The sequence below is a fragment of the Crassostrea angulata genome, chromosome 6 (genome assembly GCF_025612915.1).
Source record: "Crassostrea angulata isolate pt1a10 chromosome 6, ASM2561291v2, whole genome shotgun sequence".
Classification (NCBI taxonomy): domain Eukaryota; kingdom Metazoa; phylum Mollusca; class Bivalvia; order Ostreida; family Ostreidae; genus Magallana; species Magallana angulata.
Genome location: NC_069116.1, coordinates 4,061,331 through 4,071,865, shown reverse-complemented (window position 1 = coordinate 4,071,865; position 10,535 = coordinate 4,061,331). Strand labels below are relative to the sequence as shown.

The 10,535-nt window shown below is 32.4% G+C and overlaps 1 pseudogene; it reads right to left on the bottom strand.

Moving 5' to 3' along the window:
* Nucleotides 1-5,505: 5,505 nt before the first annotated feature.
* Nucleotides 5,506-10,205, bottom strand: LOC128190652 (angiopoietin-2-like; annotated as a pseudogene).
* Between the last annotated feature and the right edge of the window lie 330 nt (nucleotides 10,206-10,535).

Sequence of the window (10,535 nt, the reverse complement as noted above, 5' to 3'; positions counted from 1 at the left end):
TTGCATTTTAAAATCCGGGAGAAAGATTTTTGTATTTTTTTAAATAGAGAATTTATTTAAGATCTTCAAACGTTGAATGGAAAGCTTCATATCAATTAATTAGTGCCTCTGGTGGTTTTTGTAACTGATTTGATTTGCCCTACTATTGCAAACTCAGGGAAATGTTCCTTGCTTACTTCCTATGATTTCCTTTTATTTGCTCGGGTTTTGAACGAGAAAATAATCATAATGCATTAATATTTGTTCATCGAAAAAATATGCTAAAAACTTGGCACATAATCTTGCTTTGTGATTGTCTTCATCAAAACTTTGACTTTCAACTAGAACATGTCGTACCGACCAGTTTCTAAGTCCAAGACACTCGACTGTTTTTTTTTATATTTAATACACAGTAAACAGAAGTATCTCCAATTATTTCCTCTCAGTATATGTTATGTACAGTATGGCCTAACTCCTGTTTTAGATTTATATTTGTCAATTGAATGATAACAAAAGCACCATACCTCTCTGACAACAGTTGCTACAGTTGGTAAGCGTAATTGTATTGTTTGTCGTACACGGAGCATAAAGTGCACTATGTCTCTGTATTGTTCGATATTTCATCATAAAAAAATATATTCATTCGATGATAGAACACGTCTGTATCTGTAATATTTAAAACAATATGTATATGTTTTTTTTTTAGAAAATAAATCTACCAAAAATATTTTCCTTTAGAATTTGTATGATTCTTTTAACTGTTTAACCATTTTCTGTCTCTCAAAAATGAATAAGATAATGAAACAACTTCATTCATTCAAAATTAATTTGAAAATCGCGTTTGAGGAAGTTTTTTTCTTAACGAAAAGAACGATTTACGTAATTCAACTGTTCAACAACTGGTGACCAAAGTAAAATTACACATAGAAAACTTTGATTGTATTGAATTGATAAGGATTAATTTGTAATGTACACAGGACCAATTCTATAAAAGAATCCAATTTAATATTGACAAATTAGGTTTAAAATTTAAAACACATATTTGAAAAAACAATTTTATAAGGAATAGTTCATAGCACTGATAGCGCTGAATGCTTTTAACTGAAAGATATTCCATTACCTTTTCTAAGATATTTAAATGCAGAGAGGCGTATGGATTAGCACGCTGTAAACTGTGATTGACAGTGCCATGCCCGTGTGTGGCGCTCAATAAATCTCTTTCAGGTAAGCACTTGACACATAAGGTATAAAACCGCAAACATAAAAGTCTAGAATAATCACTAGTGTCACACTTTGTTCCGTTTAAGAGATTATGGAGAATAGAGCCGATTGTTGTCAAAAACTGGTACTGTACAGTAATTTGATTTTGAGAAAATATTCTTCAATCTGTTTTCCTGTTTCAAATTTATCAAAATATTAAATGCAATTACTTTACATAATTTACGTTCTTCTCATTTGAAATTGTTCTTCAAATAATTACATGTATGACAATGTGTTCAATGTTTTTATGTCAATGCGTATTTTGAATAAATCATTGTAAGTATATTGTTATGATTTCGATAAAATCAAGAATTTTGGAACACACAGTATATTTATTGATCACCATCATTTTACAAAACAAACTGCCGTTCATGAGATGTTCGTATCTGAAATAAATAGATACATGTACTAGTCTTTGAATAGTCCATTTAAATGATTCAAAATATAAAGATTTGGCTTCTTGTTCACAGAATGTATATTATTAAAAAATATTGCTTCTTTTTTCGTAACGAAATAACTCACAACGTGTATTTATTTTTAAATTAACAACTCTTTTTTACATGTACTACTTCAGATATATATTTCCTAGGAAACATTCTGATTGATATAAAAGTGCTCAAACTTTACCTCCTGGCATCTTTCTTCTCGGAATTACACAATCATGTAAATGTTTATCCTCTGTATCCAAGTCGAGGGTCACCCCCTAACCGAATATGGTGTCTGTTTCCTCGGGGTGGTGGATCTACATGACACAAGGGTGGTATACAGCCAGGATTGGGTCGGGGGTTAGGCTGAGGGTAAGGATTGGGTCTTGGAAGGGGGTCAACATGCCACCCACATCTTGGATTACCAGGAGGACAGGGTGAGCGACCTACAAAGTACGGATACAGATACTTATTTACACATACATATAATTCTCTCTAACATTTCATTTTAGAACACCATTCAGTCGGCAAAAAATATTAGAGTACTGGATGAGTTTCTCCATTTTATAAAATTTTAAAAACAATTTACCACAAATCATAGCAAGACATTTTCAGCTACTAACCTCTATAATTTTGACATAAGACTGAAGACCCCAGAAGGAAAATGCCGAGAACAAAAAGTGTAACTGCTATGGGCTTCATTTTGTAAATGATTTTTACAATAACTAATTTTTCATTTATAATTTCTCATAGAAGGAAATGAGAACTATTTTACTACAATCCCTAATATAGCTAATTAAAATTGAGTTCAATATCATTACTTTCACTATGTAGTATAAATTAAGTGCTTATTTTATTACTTATATGTCACTGAATTGTCGCTGGTGTTTGGAATATTTAATTTTAAAACTATCTTGACCTTTAAAGCACTGTACCTAACTGACACGTCTGCTTCAGATCATTGGTGTACTGTAGATCTCTTATCTTTGGTTGTAAATGCGCATGCTTTTGTGCTTTCCTGCTTGCACCTATATGTTAGGAAATTGTTTTCTTGTCATTTATGATATTGAACATTATTCATTTATATTTAAGGAAAATTCATGTTTATACGATATTTTATTGTTTTTCGGTAGGTAAGGATTGCAGGATTGTTTTTATGACGAAATGATAAATGAAGCTTTGTATTTTTATATCTTGAGAGGAATCCTTTAAATAGTTTGATGGTTGAAGTTTATGTTTCTAACATGTTCAGTCAAAAAATGGTATAAATAATCACATATTACAATTTGAGGAGAATTTGAAAACATTTAAAAAAATGTTTTCGAAGTTCGAAAAATTGCAATGTCTAAATTCCTATATTTTTTAAGTTAATGAACCTGTATTTTGAGATGACCCTTAAAATGCCTGCTGGTAGATTTTTATGATGGGCTTATTAATTTATCAAATAAATTTCCTTCTATTTCCCTATATCTTTTCCAAGCTCAAGCGTCCTCTTTCAGTGGGTTTGAAACCATTATACTATTGTTTCTCTGATCTCTAAACAGATTTATGGACTTTGTTTCTCGCTTTACGATAGTGTGGTCAATGAAAAAGGAGTTTCGGTTAATAATGCCTTGTTTGAATTGTTTACTAGGACTCTAGGCAGCAGAGAGCATTGTTTGCCCCCCCCCCCAAAGTTTCCTTTAAAAAAAATAAAGCTTGTGTAGTCTGACAAATATGGAAGGTTGGTCAATAGAAGAGGAATTGTTTGAATACTATGAAGGTCTTCGGGATGGTTCAGGTAAAGAATGCATAAATGTTTTAATAATTTTGGTCCGGAAAAAAAAAAATTAGTTCCACCTCAAAATTAACAAAAAAGTTTAAAGAAAAATGTTATCGAAAGATCAAAGACAGCTTATATTTTTACCGAATGATAATCATTTCCCTCTGGCCGATTCTGTTTGATGCTAAAGAAATTTCAAAGATTTGTTCAGTGTTGGAAATATTGGCCTAAGGATAGACTTAGTACTTACGGAAAAAGCAAATAATCAGCAGTAGCCGAATTCCCTTCGGACTTCAAAATGGTAGCACTTAAAAAAGATTTTATAATTTTTAATTTGAAGGTGACTTTGGATTTGGTTTTTTGGTTTATGAGGTTTGATATCTGTCGTGCATATTTCACTGTGAATTCTTCAATTTACTCCATCAAATGAGTGCACAATAAATGTGGTTTATATGATGCTACGGACTCGGCAAAATGTTTAGCTGCGAGAGCCGTGCCTAATTAAAATCTGAACGAGACATTGTAGATTTTTTGTTAAGGGTGTTGCTTACACAGATTTTGAGTTGTCAAATTTGGATTGTTTTAGTTCAATGTCATGAGTTAAATTTGTTCTAAACGCAAAAAGTATTTATGAAATGAATTAACATGACACACGATATATTTGCTATATTATGAAACTACGCTCAAACAAATATTGACTTACGGTAAAAAAGAGTTGAACTGAAATCTTGTTTTCCTCTAAAAAATTTCTGGCAGTTTTAAAATAATGAAAGTTAAGATTTCATGTGTTAGTTAATACAATTCTGCATATTTTCTGTCAGTTTTATCTAATTTATTAGGATAATCGTATGGCACGAAACGCAATGATATTGAATAATGCTTAAAACGATAAAAGACACCATATCTCAATATTTTGTTCATTACAAACTCATATCAATTTTATGCCCGCAAAATAATAACAGATAGTTAAATTCAATAAATGTATTCAAATTAACATCATTTAATAATTTGTCACATTTAAAAAAATGTGTAGAAATTTGACAACTGATAGAGGGAATTCGGACTGGAATATTTTTGTGAACGGCTTTGGACGACCCAAGTTGCGTTCAGATCAGGCAACCGGCAACGTTGACTATTTACGCACTTACTATGTCTTGTACTACTGTATTTACTATGCAATGATAGCTTCAAAAGATTACTAAAACCGTTGTTCTAATGCTTTTGCCTTGAGAGTAAAACATTTATACAGTTACATACACAATAGTTCGAGTCACGTTTTTCTTTATATGATTTAAAAGTTTAATCGGAAGTACAATTCGCCTTTTAAAATTAAATTTGATTACTTCCTTGCTATTTGGAATTTAACAAATATACAAACGATACATCTTATTTATCATGTCTATTGCATGCACCATTTTGCTTTCGCATTACATGAAATGAGATGGCCAATGATATTACATTCCAATCGTTTTATCAAAAGTACATGTTTAACAAATTGGTACTGAAAATTAATGCTTTAATAAACTGTAATTTATTTTTAAAGAATTATTTATTTGTAATATTTTCATTATTAAGGTTATTTTAATAAAAGTGTAACAATTCAAGACCTTTTTTTTTAATTTTCCAAAAAAAAAAAATAAAAAAATTCATTGGTTCAGAGACAGTACGGTGCATTTTAATTAAAAAACGAACTGAAATAAATTCCGATCGGGTTCGGTATTTTTTTTTTTGCTCATAAATGTATTTAAACTTTTGGAAAATTGCAAATTTCTTCATTTTATCAATTTCATTGCGTTTTCTTTTTTTCAATTCTAATCGGAGGAGTTGCTACCGACTAAATTCATTTTGTAATGAACAGTGAGGGGTTTTTTGAAATTATTTATGTCTGTTCATATTAAAATGAACTGAAATTGATGAACCGTTTATCGAAAATATGGTAATGCGTTCCGTTTAGAGAGTCCCTTTTTCCTCGTCGGGCGATCTTGTAGTTTTCAGCTGCAGGTTTCAAATACTGTCAATCAAAATTCACGTGATACAAATAAACGAACTAAGATTTATTAAGTTTTGCGACCTGTCATTTTCCAGGAAGCTCATAATTACATTTACTAGGTTTTTCAATGAGATTTTTTTATACTGCAACTGTCACGTTTTTCTTATTTCCTAACGATACAATGGGTAAATCTAAAAATAAACACACATTTTTCAGCTGAACTGCCACTTTAACTCAAAAAGTAGGCCATTGACATACTTTTTTAAAAGTGAAAAATTAGAGTACAATCAAAGGTCTTTAACATACAATAAATGGTTTTTCATTATCATCAGTGGAATTTTCATTTTTTAAGCTATACAATGTATAATGAAGGAATATATAAGTTATCCATCATTGAATTCAGGTGCTTTAAATGATTTGATTTTTAATAAATGGTGCTGTTATTGTTGGGATTTGCTGCATCTGTTTAATTAGACGAGTGACTCCAAATTATGTAGGTTGAACATGATAATTTGTAAACAGTATATTTTTTACGATATGTATCAAATACAAGAAAAAATATTGTCATCATATTTATTTTGAAGCCCGTATTCAGAAGAGAAGGTGCAGCGAAATTGATAATGAAAAAAACCTTATAAGTTACATAACATCAAAGGAAACATTATTAGTGTGTCTTAATGCAGCCCATCGAAATCTTACAATCTATGTACTCAGGCCTAGCCGTATATGCCTGTCAATGAAAAATTTAAGGGTGAAAATACTTCAAATATTTAGAAAGTTGTGGCTTTAAATTTTTACAGAAATTCCCCTTATCTCTCCATTTCTTTGTAACGTTTTAGCGTCCTCTTACAGTGCGCTATAAATGCATATATTCTTGTTGTTTCTGCGATCAGTGAAGTTATTTGTGGCATTCCAATTTCTAGCTTTACGATTGTATAGCCAATGAAAATAGATGTTTTGGTATTGACGTGTTCGAGTAGAATACAAAAAAATTTAAGAGTTCACTCGCTAGCGATTTTCGTGGAATTCAATTTTTTGCATATTGTAATAGTTTTTATTCTATATATCGTAAATAGGTTTTGTGAAAATGAGTCGGCCATTATATCAATTACCTTGCAGTAACACAAGACTTCATATTTCTAAAATTATTTTTTTTTTCATTTTAATTTTTTATCAACATTTAACAATAAATCATTTTGTGTTTAGTAATTTCAAAAAAGAAAATATCTGAGTGTTCGTGTACAAAGAAACAGCTTGTATATACGATTTTTGATGTAAAAAAAAATACTTAATGCAAACTACTTGTCTCACAAATAAATCTGAGTTCGTGTTCCGCACGGATATAACTAAACAGCAGTTTAGGACTTCATAAGAAAAATCCAGTTAAATCTTGATGTCAAGCTCGAGGACGAATCATCAATTTCATCGATTTCAGAGACACCCACGAGTTTTTCCAGTGATACCATACAAGGTATTTAGGATCATTTGTCTTCTCAGAGTCTATATACTGTCCATTAGGGTTGGCCTTGAAACATATATTGAACCACCCAGCGGAACCCCAGTCGGTGGCACAGTTTCCGCCGCTCCACCTGTCATCATCCTGGTCCCGTGTAGTAAACGCCATGTTATTGTGGTAATTCAGGCTATCTCCTACAATCACATTTGTAATGAATGATATTGCAATTGAAATTTTAGGACAACTGTTATGAAAAATGGTACAATCACAATACATATTACATTACCTATAACTCATACATTGGTATGTCCAGCAATAACTATTTTTTAACACTTTGAATGATTCAAGGAAAATGAATGGAATCTTACAGTTACTGAACATTACCATGTGATGGCTTATTTTCATTTAAAATTACTTGATATGTTGTTATATAAAATGTTTAATGTTTTGAATGATAGCAACACAGCATAATTTTAACCTGCATTTCCACTGTATCCCTGCACACTAAGTATATAATTATTGGCCTCGTCCCCGACAGAAAAACTTGAGTAAACAGCATAGGCCTTCTCTCCATTAAATCTCTCAATGTCTACTCGCATTTCCTGAGGCTTCAGCGAGGTCAGTCTATGTAACATGTCATTTCCTGTAAAAATTATAACTTCAATATCACATTTGATATGAATTGAATCATTAGTGGGTATGTTGAACGTATCTTGATATTTATAGCAATTTAAAAAAGGAAAGCCTGTATATAGCGATTTCTAAACATAATATTCCTTTTTTGAGAGAGGGCTTAGTGTAACATAATTACAGGGCTGATCAGACCCAACCTAAAAGAAAGTAAACCCCAACTAAACCCTTGATTGACTTTCTGGGCTTAATCTAGATTTACTCAACGTTTACTAGCGTGGACCCAGAGTTAACCCAGAGGGGACACAGAGAGTAAACCTGGTTCAGAAGTAAACCCCTGAAAACAGACGCTACATGTGTATTTGGAATATACAAGGGGCAGACATAAGGCAAGATAAAATAAAAGTCTGCTTCACACTTCAGTGCGTACAGTTGATCCCAAAAGCAATTAAACCCCGAGTGGAGTGGACAAATTCTAAACAAAAAGTAAACCCTAATTAAACCCAGAAAGTAAACCCGGGGTTAAGAAGGGGTTTCCTCTGGTGTTATGTTGGGTCTAATCGGTACTGTACCAACTATCTGATAGTAGTGGGTAGAAAATGAAATAATTTAATAACTTACAATACATTAAAAGCATCTGTATGATAAAACACTTATCAAATGGCTGTAAGCGTGATGACTTTTTCATCAAAAGCTTGACACAGGTATACCCCTTAGACAAGCCCTCGGGGATTCCTGTCTCGGTTTGATAAAAGAGCTTTATGTGTAGTGGTCCATTATTTCAAAATTATTCATCATACGTTTTATTTTGCTTTTTTATATTTTGTAACAAAAAATGACCTTGAGTTTCTTGATAAAAAATTTAATGCACTTTGAAAAAAACCATCAAAGTGCTGATTTTTTGAAAAAGTGGTTGCCACATACCTATCCAATACTCATGATTAGGAAATCCAAATCCGTTCTTGTATTCCGTCCAATTACGGTAAAAGTCTATCGACCCATCCAATCTCCGCTGAATAACCTGTTTCACATTCAGACGAAAAATAAACAATTATAAATTTTAGAATTAAAGAAAACACTGATACTTTCAATTTATCTAAAAAAAATCATTCCAACCGGAAAACAGCAATTACCGTCCATCCACCATTATCAGTTGTCATATCGCAGTACACGGTCTTTGCTTTATTTGAATCCCTGATAGTGTAGACACCGTTCTTTCCCTTCAAACTTGGATTTTTCTCCAAAATGCCATTACAATCGGAATATGTAATGTTACATAATTGATATCTTAGAATTTGTATTACTTCTCCTGAGGAAATCTGTTCGGATACATATAGACTCGAATTTCTTATATCGTCAAGAACATTTTCTCTTTCCTTTAACCTGTTTATCTCACTATTGTTCAGCAGAGTCTCAACTTTGGACGCTACAGACACCATTTCCTGTCTTAGGAGTTGCTGCTCGGTCAGAGTTATGTTAATGAAATCAATGAATTTTTCATCGACTTTCCCAGACAAATTGGTCGCAAAAGACACCATTTCCTGTCGTATAAGTCGCTGCTCGATTAGAGATATGTTAATTAAATCAGTGATTTTTTCATCGACTTTCCCAGACAAATTAGTTATAAGAGATACCATTTCCTGTGTTAGGAGTGGCTGAATGGTCTGAGCTATTGTATCTAGATCACCAATTTTTTCATCGACTTTCCTAGACAAATTGGTCGCAAGAGACACCATTTCCTGACGTAGAAGTCGCTGCTCGGTTAGAGTTATGTTAATTAAATCAGTGATTTTTTCATCGACATTCCCAGACAAATTAGTTGTAAGAGATACCAAATCCTGTGTTAGGAATGGCTGAATAGTCTGAGCAATGGTATGTAGAACACCAATTTTTTCATCGACTTTCTTAGACAAATTGGTCACAAGAGACACCATTTCCTGACGTAGAAATCGCTGCTCGGTTAGAGTTATGTTAATTAAATCAGTGATTTTTTCATCGACTTTCCCAGACAAATTAGTTGTAAGAGATACCAAATCCTGTGTTAGGAGCGGCTGAATAGTCTGCACTATGGTATGTAGATCACCATTTTTTTCATCGACTTTCTTAGACAAATTTGTCGTAAGAGACACCACTTCCTGTGTTAGGAATCGCTGCTCGGTCTGAGCTATATCAAAAAGATCATTGATTTTTTCATCGACTTTCCCAGACAAATTAGTCGCCAGTGACACCATTTCCTGTCGTATAAGTAACTCACGAGTCTGAGCAATGGCATTTAGATGAATGATATTCTCATCAACTTTCTCAGATAATCTGTTCGTTAGCGACACCACATCTTTTTTTAACAGTCGGTGTTGGGTCTCTATCTTACTACTTATTTTTACCTCGATGCTGTTTTCGATGCCATCAAGTTTGTTCATCAATATCCTTTCCATACCTTGACTGAATTGCTGTAGCTCGATTCTTAATAACTGTAATGTCAAGTCTACTGACCCGTGTTTATCATCCAAATCATCAAAAATGATCTGTCCTTTCATGAATACAAACAATAATATCCAAATCAGAATACCAAACAGTCTACCCATCGCCGATCATACAGATGGTCTACTTCCTAATTGATTGTTTTCGTGAAATCCGAATTGTTCAAAAACAAAAATTGTCATGCAGTCCACCACTTGAACGTTTAGTATACTGGTAATCTTTACTCATCCGCTTTCTTTTAAATTGGGATAGAAACTAAATGATATCACTCACTTGAGTTGAGGGTTTTTACAAGTTGATGTATATATGTCAGTGTAAATGGATTTTTCCCACGACTGCGGGACATTCTCAGTGGGTAATCATAACTCTGATTTGAAAAAACCCAGAAGAAACATAGCAACAAATAAATAGAAGTATTAGTATGCCTCAATCATTCAGAACTTAAAAAAAATTTATTTCGTACTTTAATGATAATGAAATATTTTTACAGCGTTGAATAGAATCATGCTACCTTTTTTTTAGAATACAATACCATTAACAACCTCAACTTAATAT